Source organism: Embiotoca jacksoni, unplaced genomic scaffold (assembly GCF_022577435.1).
Source record: "Embiotoca jacksoni isolate LCO1_2020_lvr unplaced genomic scaffold, fEmbJac1.0.p SCAF_4, whole genome shotgun sequence".
NCBI classification, from domain to species: Eukaryota; Metazoa; Chordata; class Actinopteri; family Embiotocidae; genus Embiotoca; species Embiotoca jacksoni.
In genome coordinates this window covers 14,589,257-14,602,110 of record NW_027185392.1, presented here as the reverse complement: position 1 = coordinate 14,602,110, position 12,854 = coordinate 14,589,257, and positions in this window count along the sequence as shown.

Sequence of the window (12,854 nt, the reverse complement as noted above, 5' to 3'; positions counted from 1 at the left end):
AGAAGGAGGGAATCTTTGTTAAAGCAGTGATGATGACAGCTGATGAAAAGAGCCTTTGGAGAAGTCTGTGTTCTTGCTGGTTTGTCTGTTATAAAGTTCGTGAAACTTTCTTCACTATGGCCTTGAGCTTTCTGAAAGTGAATGCAATAGTAAGTGACAGGAGGTGATTTTTTTGTACAAGTCGACAATGCTAAGTCTGCAGAAGCAGCTAACTCAAGGTTCTCGGAGCTCTTATCTTTGGAACAGAGCGTTTTCCTTAAGACCACAAAGATGGTACTGTACTTTCCCTGTCAGTGAGTAACCAGCGGGGGTCCGTGAGGGTCTGAGTGATGTAAATCTCGTCATCAGCAGGTGAACACTAAGGCTCTGTGCTGTCCATGTAGCATCCACCAGCGAGTAATCAGATACTAAGTCAAAAAACAGGATTAAATCCAAACTGTGTCCAGTTAATGATTTTTGCTACCCTTTCTTATCTCATTAGAATTATAAAAGACAAAAAGTTGATTTCCGGACTGTAAAGACTTAGATCTTGCTTGAAAAGACAAACTAAAATGAAAGCAACACATCAGACAACACAGAAATTATCCATTGATCAAATTGTACAATGCTTATAAAAAGTATCCAACCCCCCCTTGGATGTTTCCCTTTTGTTGCTTTTATACATGAAATCATGGTCAATATAATTTGGCTTTTTTTGACAAGAATTAAAAAAAACAAAACAAACAAAAAAAAAACTTCTTTCATGTCAAAGTGAAAACAGATTTTTACAAACTAATGTCAATTAATTAAAAATATATAGTGTAAAATAAGTGTTTGCATAAATATTCACCCCCTTTAAAGTGATTGATCTAATTCAACAGAGGTCCAGCTAGTTGATGCCAGCAGTGTCACAATTAGTGAACTGGAGATCACCTGAGTGCAGTTGATGTGTGTCAAGTGATTGTAGTATAAAAACACCTGTCTGGGAGGTCCAGGCTCTGGTTCATCAGTATTCCTGCTACAATTGCAACATGAAGACAAAAGAACACTCCAAGCAACTCAGAGAAAAGATCATTGAAAAAGTATAAGTCAGGAGATGGCTACAAAAAGATTTCCAACTCACTGGACATCCCACAGAGTTCAGTTAAATCCATCATTAAGAAATGGAAGGAGTATGGCACTTGTTTAAATCTGCCTAGAGCTGGCCATCCTCACAAACTGATTGACTGGGCAAGAAGAAGACTGGTGAGGGAGGCCACCAAGACACCTACGACCACTCTGAAGGAGTTAAAAGTTTCAGTGGCTCAGATGGGAGAGATTATACATACAACAACTGTTGACTGGGTTCTTCACCAGTCGAAGCTGTATGGGAGAGTGGCAAAGAGAAAGCCACTGTTGAAAAAAACTGATATGAAATCTCGCCTGGAATTTGCCCAAAGGCATGTGGGAGACTCCAAGGTCAATTGGAAGAAGGGTATTTGGTCTGATAAGACAAAAATTTAGCTTTTTGGCCATCAGACTAGACGCTATGTTTGGCAAACACCAAACACTGCACATCACCACAAAATACACCATCTCCACTGTGAAGCATGGTGGTGGCAGCATCATGCTCTGGGGATGCTTGTCAGCAGCAGGCCCTGGAAGGCTTGTAAAGGTAGAGGGGAACATGAATGCAGAAAAATATCGGCAAATCCTGTAGGATAGTCTGACTCAGTCTGCAAGAGAACTACGACTTGGGAGAAGATTTATTTTACAGCAAGACACCGACCCCAAGCATGCAGCAAAAGCTACACAGAAATGGTTCAAAGACAACAAGGTGAATGTTCTGGAGTCAGCCAAAGCCCAGATCTCAATCCAATCGAGAATTTGTGGCTGGACTTGAAAAGAGCTGTTCAAGCCCGATCCCCGAGCAACCCGACAGAGCTTGAGCTGTTTTGCAAGGAAGAATGGAGAAAAATTGCAGTGTCCAGCTATGCCAGCCTGATTGAGACATATCCACACTGACTCAGTGCTGTAATTGCAGCCAAAGGTGCATCTACTAAATACTGACCTGAAGGGGGTGAATATTTATGCAATTATTTACTTTACCTTGTATTTTTTTTTTAATTGACATTAATTTGTAAAAATCGGTTTTCACTTTGATATTAGTTTTTTTTGTGTGCAAATTCTTGTAAAAAAAAGCCAAATTATATTGATCATGATTTCATGTATAAAAGCAACAAAATGGTGAAACAGCCAAGGAGGTGAATACTTTTTATAGGCATTGTAAGTAGAGCAGCACATCGGCAGTATTGAATATTTAGCATATCAAGTGAATTTAAATGGCTGCCATTGAATCTTTTGTGATGTACTTTAGGGCCATTTCCCAACCAGAGCAAACAGGGGCAGAAGCCTTCCTGTGAACTGTACAGTGCCAGCATGTTTTGAATTTAAGAATAATAAATCTTTTCTGGCTCGTGTCTCAGAAATGCATTCCAACCAGACAGCACCTTACAGTTCCTCAGCCGCTTCCAACTGATGACTCGGTCTCACTGGCATCAACACTCCCAGCTGAAATCAGGGGCGAGGTAAGGCTGTTCAAAAATGTGGGAATGTGATTGAACATCATCATGCTGAACATTTGTAGGAGATATGAGTAGACATGTTGCCTGTTTGGTTTGTTAACTTGCTAAATGCTACAGGTTGAAAGAATGATTTGGCTATATGATTCTGCTCTGTGTGAAGTTGATGTTGCCCCTGTACCAGTATTAGTAATAAAATTCACTTTAAGAAAATGAAAAATATTTTTTTGAAACTGTAATGGAGACCTTGCATTAAAACATTTACCAAAGAGGAGGAAGAAAAGTTTGGGCAATTACCTAACATGGAGGTTTCAAACAACAACAGCAGCAACAACCTCAATTTAATTCGTTAAAAATATAACAAAGATATAAGATAGGAATGAACTAATATGCAGCGCCAGCCCTTAGTGTTTGGTGTAAAGTCACCTTTTCTTGCGCGCCGACACTGGTCAGAAGCTTCTCGTACTCTTTAAACTCGTGGATCAGTGGTAGGGAGGCTCTGCCGTGATTGGTTGTTACATTGTGGGATGATGACAATAGGGATGACTTGAATAGCAGTGAAATAACCAATCGTGGCAGCGCAGACTTTAGAGCGTGCTTTCCTCCGGCTGATCCAACAGAGTTCAAGCTTTCGCTGGCTCATTTTCTCTATCGGCGGCTAGTTTAAGTAAGTTTACACTATTCTTGCAATAATGCTGGCCTGCCACCAAAAGGGCACAAAAAGAACATGAACACAGTCAGATGTTGACACAGCAGAGCTTCCAAAGTCTTTCCTACCAAAGCAGTGTTAAATGCAGACCTCGAGCAGCGAGCTAACGTACATTGGCTGTTTGGGGTGAATACAGGCAGATGATTGAGTGATCTGATTCATTCGAACAATACAAGGTCATACTTCTGTCTAAGTGCACCTTTAAGTCCATGCATGCTTTATACACTTTCCTAACTCTGAATTAAACCCAGCTGACACTTAGCTGTATTAGATGCAAGTTTGACAGCTGAAAGGACACGTGTTACTATTAATTTTAAAACTCTTACTCTAGCATACAGACCCAGTGCCTACAATGTTCACATGCACAGAGCTCTCAGACGACAGGGTGACTGATAGTGGAGTCTTTGACAGGGCAGTTACAGCCTCACATTCCTACTTACAATCTGGCTCTTGTCGGACAGACCTTAAAACCACTGATAACTGCGAGAGTCTTAGCCCATCGCACTTTCCTTCCCCGTATCAGAAAGCCCTTGAGTGCATCCTCCAAATGTCTAGGACATAATTATAACTTCATGTCGGTCAGACCAGCAAACAATGATTCAAAGGAGACTTTTAATTAGTGTGATGTAGACCTCATTATGATGTTGTGGTCAACTTTTTGCAGTCTGCACTTCGGTAAGGTTGGAGTTATAAAACATCTGTGGGCAATTTGAACATGGCATGGTACTTACAAACACAGCTGTGAAGGCCAAGTAGCCAAAGCTGAAGAAAACAAACCTCAGTCAAGAAAGACTGATGGAGTTTCCATGTCCAATTTCCAGATGTTGCTCAGGTGATAAAGATCAGATATCAGACAATAATGTGAGAGGAGTCTTTTAAGGAAATAGTTCTGTCAGCAAAGCGTTGCAGAGACTGACCATGAATGCTGGATGAAATGGTTCTGTATAGCTACAGGAGGATGAGCTTGAGATTCACAAAATCCTTTACCTCTGTCTTCAGCATTAGCTCGTATGTATACATACACATTTAATGGGATTCTGAATTCAAAAGTTGACCTTCTGTCCATCAATCCTAAGCATGCTGTGTTTTCAATTTTCCCTTTTCAGTTTTCAGCTGCCCATCATATACAGTTGCTATTTCAATTGAAACCGCCTCCTGCCTTGCCCTCCTCCTCTGCTCTCAGAACACTTAATCCCTCCACTTATTCCCCTTGATTGCTAGCAGTGTTGTTGTTTTTATTTTGATGCAGGGCAATGGGCCCATTAGTAATCCTCTGTTAGACTACCTCACGGAACTACTGGAGAAGATGCTTTTCATTTTTGTAAATACTTAGCATTTATGCATTTAAGATAATGAACTGGGACCTGTGTGTTAAAGTGAAGGTTGTGATCTGCTTCAAACCATTATAAGCATCAGAAAGAGTAAATAACATTATTATGACAGTAGTGTACTAATCTGGCTAACAGAAACAAATCTTAAGTATTTTACTGTATGTATATTAAAAAATAAATAACAATTAATTGGTACATCATTGTAATGCAGTATGTATTGTAACTGTTGTGTGTAATAAATTCATGAATTAAATCAAATTAGAATTTTTTTTTTTAGAAATGGGACAGTTGGAGTGCAACTGTTTAGGAACGTTTAGGGAGGCCGTTGCATACCACCAGGTGGAGACTCACTTACTGTTACACAGTTTGGGAATCACTAGAAAATGATAAGTTGTTAAAAAATAGTGGCAGTTTAATGTTAAGACAGACAGATTTTTTTGTTAACCACTGCTAGCAATCGCCTTGTCAGAATGATTTTTGTATAAAGTGAGCGCAGATCATTTACTTGAGTAAAAAAAATAACAACATACTGTAAATCTATGCATTTTTTTGTTTTATTTAAGCCACTATTAAAATATATGCTAAGCACGCAGTGTATGTGTATGTTTTTTTTTAATAAGTTGCAATAAGTATGTGTGAGCTTTTGTCAAGCTAATGTGAGACGTGTTTGTGTTGAGTAATCATAAAGGTTTTATGTCAGTTCGGTACTGTAGTTTTTAACATTTATTTGTCTCTATATGAAAATTTTGCTTCATGGACAAATTGGGATTTCTAGCGCCCACACAGTGTGCAGCCTCTTCATTGAAAGTAAATGGGACATTGTCTTTTATTAACAGACACTGCCTGGTCCTGGCACCTCCAGGGTGAAAAGGGTGAGACGACGTCTGAGGCAAAAGTTTGTGTGGTTAATTATGAGTTGGCAAACAATGAAATGTAACAGTGAGCTAAAAGTTTCTGCATGCCAGGAATAATGCCTTCATAAACCCACAATACTTGAGGGTAATCAAACTTCTATTTTAATGTTAAAATGGGGGAATAACAATTAGGGTCATATGAACAATCTATTTTTATACTGTGCACACACGCTCTTTGTCAAAGCTGCACCTGTCAGAGTAGTCAGACAATCCATAAACACATATGCTGCACAGTATGTTTGTAAGCTTTTTGTGTAGCAAAGAATCCCATTGATAGAAAAGCTTGGTCTTTCTCCTTCACACAACTTCAACAATACATTTAAGGCATTAAGCTTTTGACATTCTATATGTTTTACATTTTCAACGAACCCCCCAAAAATGTATACAACTAACAAATGCCTGGTATCCCACAGAGGCGTGCAAGACACCCGTCAGTCCACTAGGGGAAACCGTGTTAGTGTCACGCTGTTCCTCTCCCTAAGCGTGAAAAGCACAGACATGTATGACCGGGGTCGAAGAAGGAGGTCATGTGACTAAATAAAAACAGAGTGGGGGTGGTTTGATGGGACAAAAACAGGACAAAACCTAATGTCAATGTGGATTTCTTTTTAGTGACATAAGTCTCATGTAACTTTTTTAACTCATGCAACATAGGTTAAGGAACTTAGGTGACGTACTTCAGTTATGGAAAATTATTTGTTTTAACCTAAACTATGATCATTTCCTAACCCTAACCACATGTGTTTTGGTGCCTAAATCTAAGGCACCTTACTTTTCACACCCAGGCAAAGCAAAACATGAAACTGACACAGTTTCATCTAGTTGAATGCTGGTGTATGACACAGTTTGGTGTGATATCTGGTCGACTAACAAACATTGTTGGTGTTGCTAAAGCCTGGTGTGCTTTTTTCCTCTTTACCTCCATTGTGATCCAAGGACTGTTAAAACCTCAGAGCCACACTGTTGCAGTGGGTGACATGTTTCTTTATCGCAATGACCATGAGTATGGTAGTTTGTTCGTTCATGTTATTTACTACAGTGTCCAGCTGTTTTATGCAATAATTTTTTGTTCAACCATCTTTAATAATTTCTTATGCTGAATCCATTGAGCTTGCTTTCCATAGACAGGATAGAGAAATCCCCAAATACTGACAGTATTTAGTCTTTAATGGGATTTGTTAAAAAAAAAAAGAAAAATATAGAAAACACCAGCCTTATCCTTTGAGGACATTGAACTACTGTACATCAAGGTGTCTCTATGAAATGATGAAACATAAATAAATACACTGACAGTACTGTGATGATAATCAGCCTTTTTTAAATATTTATTGACATCTCATGTCATGATATTGACTGTACTTATCTCATAAGCCCTTCTTACATTAATGCATTACCATTTTGCGGTCAAATTTTGTTTATCCTTTATGTTGATTAACAGACCACAGGGATTGCCCGGCCTCATCTGGCACTTCATACCTCATGACCTGCCTCTGAGCTTTACTCCTCCAGAAGACTAGGGAGTGACTCCCTGAATCTTGTCGTTCTCCCTTGTGTGTGTGAGTGAGACAGCGGGGAGGGGGGGGGGAGGGTCAAAGGTTAGGGGGGGAGAAGACCGACACCATCTGGCAGTAATTACGTCTCTGAAGAGAGGCTACGATGTCATACTTGATGTGCTTTGAATTATTTGTGTATTTGTGGTGTGTACTGAATGTAGTAAGCAGGTTTATACCGTATTCTGATGAATTTATTGAAATGAATAAACGCCCGTGCAAAGAAAAGCTGCATTTAGTTTGATAAATTTACGCATACAGATTGGAACAATGTGAAAAATGCTTTTTCAAAAATATATGGATAATCACGCTGATTAGCTGGGATTGCTGGGATTCATTAGATATGCATAACTAATCACCACTCAAAACAATTAGCCTCAAGCGCAAAACTGGCGTTTGACCTCTGCAATTGAGCTCGTATTCGGCCCCTAGGGTCAAAGGATACTTAGAGGCCCACCTGTGTAGACAATTAAAACCAGGAAGCTTGTTTTCAAACTGACAATCAACACTGAAAAGATGGTTTTAACGTGCAGCTGATGTGCAGGACATATTTTTTAATTTAGTAGTAATAATTTATAATAAGGCATTTTTGTAAAGGGTTTAATTGTTTCTCTGATGGATGAACTTTGATTGAATAATTCACATTATTCAATAATAATTTTATTAAATTATTTTTAATTGATTCATAAATCTATTTATTTAATCTTCTCAAATATGGGCGCACAACCTGGCAACCCAAATGTATCCAAAATGGGGATTTGTAACAACTTATGACTGAAATGTATATCATTAATAAAAAATATATATATATATTTACCTTTAAATGAGTCATTAATGAAAATTAAAAAAAAAATGTAAATACCTATTCATACACAGATTTATAATTGGAGCCTTTTTACAACCATGATTCTACAAAGTTGCTACCCGTCTTCTTGCCTTGTGCAATTAGTTTCAGTGTAGACAGACTCCCTTAGTCTTCACATTGACTGGTGTTTCCTGTGCCCGATGATCAAAGCGGGGGATATGGGCACTGCCAGACATGCCTGGGCAGGGCTACCAAGCAGTTTATTTTATGTTTGCTGATATGGGCGATTAACTGCAGGCCTTAATGATGCTGTTCGTTTTGTTGGGTGGGTTTCTCTGAGAGATTTGCTGAGGTCATTCAGTTGATAAAGACTGATGATGGACAAGTGCAAACAGCTTAAACTTTGTTTATGAGTGATAACGCATCCTATCGATTAAACGGTGTCAGTGTTTTATTCTCCAAATAGTGTTCAGGGAAATTCTGGTTTTGATAGTGTTTATTTCACTGAGAGCTTTACTGAAATGTTATTAACCAACTTACTGTGATAATAATGGCAGTCGGAGTACACTTAGAGTGTAGTTTAAAGACTGATTGTTTAAAGAAAACCTTCAGATCCATCTATGCACATTCACACAAGCATTAAGTACTGTCAGACAGCCAGGGTGTCAGCACTCAAATGATTTGCAAAGGCTATAAACTGTCAAACTAGTTTGAGGCCAAACACAGGCTTTCCCGAAAAGCATGACTGGACATCATTATCACCATTTCCTGTGCATGTTTACACTGAATGTTCTCGCAGAAGACAGAACTGCTGTGAATATCAAAAATGTTAAAGACTATCGAAAATGTCAGATAATAGCTGAGATTTCTTACATGGCTGTGTCAAGATAAGCCTCGAGTGAAACAGACCATTTCATTAGCCACCCGGCAAAAGTTAATTTAGTGTATACATATAAAAGTGGATGCACCACAGCCCAAAACTTTATCTAGTTGCATCAACAAAGCACCAATGTTTCCTTTTCGAAAGTAAATACTGAAAACATTGTTGAAGAATTTGTTTTCATTTCTTGTGATTCCTCTTTATAAACCTAAAAATCCAGTATTTTAAAATGCTATGTCATGTAGGCTGTATAATAATAAAAGACAATAGAAATGAGCAAAGAATAAAAAGAAAGGCAAAGGCAATACAAGACTTAGTATAAGAACTGTGTGAGAAAAAAATGTATTTCTTGTCTTTAAAAAAAACTCACCTTATTTTGAATCTTTCATTGTTCAGAAGGGTTTCTATTATTATAATCCAAAGTTATCAATACATAAGGCCATGTGCTAAGACATTAATTTTATATTATAATGATAAAGCTGCTGGGTGAAGCATAAAGTACACAGAGAAGTAAAAACAAGTTTTACTAGTGATCTGTTTTGACAGTTAATATACCCAATTTATTTGTTTATTTTTGTATTATTAGCTATGCGTAATAATTTCATTTCTGCCTGCTAACTTTTCCCTGAGGGATTTAAACATTGATGATGTAATAGTGACATTATATTCTTGCTGAACTCATGCAGGGGTGTAAAACAACAAATTAATATTGAAACAATCCCAATTATTAAATGAAGAGAAACCCAATAATAACTGCCCTTCTGAGTTGTTCTACTTGGTCTTTGTAAGTCTGGTTCACAATTGAGATCGTACTTCTCAAAACTACTTTTAACCTCATAAATCTCTCATGTTACATTGTCCAATTGAAGACAATCTGATTATACCTATTCTCGTTGAACTCACAACATCAAAAAATCTATACCGTGACTCCAGTCAGAGACACAACACAGACATCATAAACAACAAGAAGCCATGCTGGGTCGATTCTTTGGAAGTCATTTTACCACACCTTTATTGCCATACAGAACATTATGTCATATATTTATTTATTTATCGGTGAAACCGGGTGAAACATGTTAGGGTGCAGAGGCCATGAGGCAGAATTCAGTGGAGCTGCATGAGAGGCTTCCCGTGGTTAGGGACCCTCAGAAGAGAATGGATTATACGTTTAGAAGTCTTGGATCACAGTACACCCTACAGCCATATACCTCCACCTCCATCTGGTGTCGTAGCCACAGCAGCCGGGCTAATGACCTGTGCTTGCTACACAGACTCAAATGGGCTTCAGTCATCAATATGTCTAACCTGAGGATGGGCTTCAAACTCTATATCAGCAGGAAGTCCACTGTCCCTCCTGTCTGATTTCAGATGATTTCTTACAGTAGATATCAAAAGATATTGGTTTTACAAACCGCGGAACTCTATTCTGCAGTATTTACTTTTCAAATCATGTGCAGCAGCAACATTAAATACAATCAAACGTGAGTATTTTAAAACAATTTATGTACATTTATAACTTGCAGTTCAAATAAATTGCTCTAGTTCAAAGAACGACTTTTTTGGATCCTAGTTTTACACAGTTTTGGACATAATTCTGAGCTTTTCTTTTGAAAGTGTTTAGATTATTTTTACCTGGTAATTTATAATTTATTTAGTATGAATATTCTTCTTGTTTCCAAATTAATTATTTTATTTGCCATGGTATGAGTGCAGTTTATCACATAAAAATGTAATCACTCATTTGTATAAATGAATTTGAACTTTGGACTCAGCTATGGACTGATTGTATTATTCAACGTGATTATTCTGTACTGCGGCCTTTTCCTGTGGTGTTCTCCAGGGGTCCATTTGAGGTCTTCCATATTGTTTTGGCTACAGTATTTGTAAGCACAACATCTATTTACAAAGTTGCTTTTTTTTCAATAAATTGTCTCTAAAGATATTTTCCAGAATTGTCTGATTTTTAACAAAAGTTCCCAAAGCTTAGTGAATTATGAAGTCTTGACACCCTATCCCTTAATCTCATGTTGGCCTCCACTGTAACTGACAGTTGATTAAAGGTTTATTTTGATAACAAATTTCAAACAGACAGGCAATTCAAAGAAAAACAAAGACTGCATACAACACAATTAAATTCTAATTAAAGAACAGAAACTTTTTTTCAAAGAAATTAAATATAAGAACAGAAATATACATAAATGGATAGATAAAGCTGTACAATATTGTCTCTATTTATGTAACGTTGCCAAGGTAATTCTCTGTCTTCCTGACCTTAAAGAGAAATCTTTAGTCACGACGAAAGTCAAGTGTTAAGAAATCAGTAAAAAATTGTCTGTAAGGTTTAGGATTTTAAGATCATTTTGACCATGTTCATTTGTTATTACTTGCCGTATGGTGCTTTAACTGAACTGACATATATCATGCAATCACGGCACACTCACTGAAGGCACAAAGAACTCTGTGACTTAACAGTGGCCCACTGACAAAACACTACTGAGCCTACTTTAATACGTGATTTCCATTGAAGTTAGTACAATTTAAGCTGATGCAAACTTTCTCCTTGTTCACAGACTGGAGTGTTGGTCAATTGCATTGTATTAGCTCTGAAACTGGTGGCTCGAAGTTGCATTACAAAAATACTGATGTTGGAGGACTGATGCAGTACAGCATAGGTAAAAGTCGACTTTGCAGAAGGCTCAGACAGACTTTTTTAGACAAAAGAGAAACATTTCTATTTTTAGAAATATCTGCCAGTCTTGAGTTATACATTCAGAAGCTTTCAGTACACCCCAGGAGCAAGAAGTGGACAAATTCAACAGACCCTCTTATCCAAATCTCGCTGTGTCCTCTGAACATTGCTGTCAAGAGCTCCTTAATAAAACATAAACAGAGCAAACATGAGAAGACCTGACATGACCTCTAGCATATTGTGAATGCAAGGCCACCCATTGGGAGCCTCTTCAATCAAAGACCTATGCTGCTTGTGGTGTTAGGATGCAGGGCCGAGATGAGTTTGCGCTCAACATTTGTTCTGATGTCTACAGTCCAGATCTCCACCATGGTGACTCTTTTTTAAAAAAAAAAAAATTATTTCCAAAGGACCCAATTCCCAGAGAGAACACATGCAGTTTCATGAAACATGTCCAAGAAAAACAGCTACCCCTGTGACCTGCGGGGACTGTCAGTGTGGGCCTCTAAATCCTCCAGGGAGATCCCATGGGCTGAGCACCGGGTGATTTAATTACACTAGGAAAACATTTTGTGTGTGTGTGTGTGTGTGTGTGTGTGTGTGTGTGTGTGTGTGTGTGTGTGTGTGTGTGTGTGTGTGTGTGTGTGTGTGTGTGTGTGTGTGTGTGTGTGTGTGTATGTGTGTGCATGTATAGCCATGTTTGGCTTCCCTGACTTGGCTTAACTGTCTGTGTAGACAATAGCATGAAGGACTGTTTGAACCACATGTTATTTATGTCTTCCATGTGTCTTCTAATTTCCACGTAGTCCACTGGACTGTATGAATGATGGTAACAGGGGGATGTTTGGAGTGAATCTATGAGGGAGTGTAGAAGGAAACAGATATAAACAATCTGTGAGTGGCTTTTGGTGTGCGTTGTTGGCGTGTGGTGAGTGTTTAGGGGACAAAGACACAGTTTTCAGAGACAGAGGACCTTGGTGAGATCAGGGCTGGTTTAATCTGACTAAAATGTCATCTCTTTACAAGTCTTCTGCTCCTTCTGTTTCTTCTCTTTATGGCATCCTCTCTGCAAAGAAATTGTGAAAGTATCTCACCATAGCAGAGGGAGGTAAAAAGGTGTATCTTTCAGGAAAGTGTTTATGTTTGATATTGGTAAATCAAAATATAAGAAGTAAATTTATTTGTCTGAATCACGTCATTTAGACGTTGACACACGCATACTGAATCCCACTAACATTATGCACCATGAACACAATTTTAAAACCTGTCAAATCAAACAAAGTCCAGCATTTTTATATGAATTATGACCATTGGCTTTGTTCAGTTTGTTCAGTTTGTATTGCTTCATATTAGATATTTTTTTTAAATCAATAGCACATCAGTTATTCAGTCATTCCCCACATACACACCTATTAAAAGCTATATTTTGGAGTATT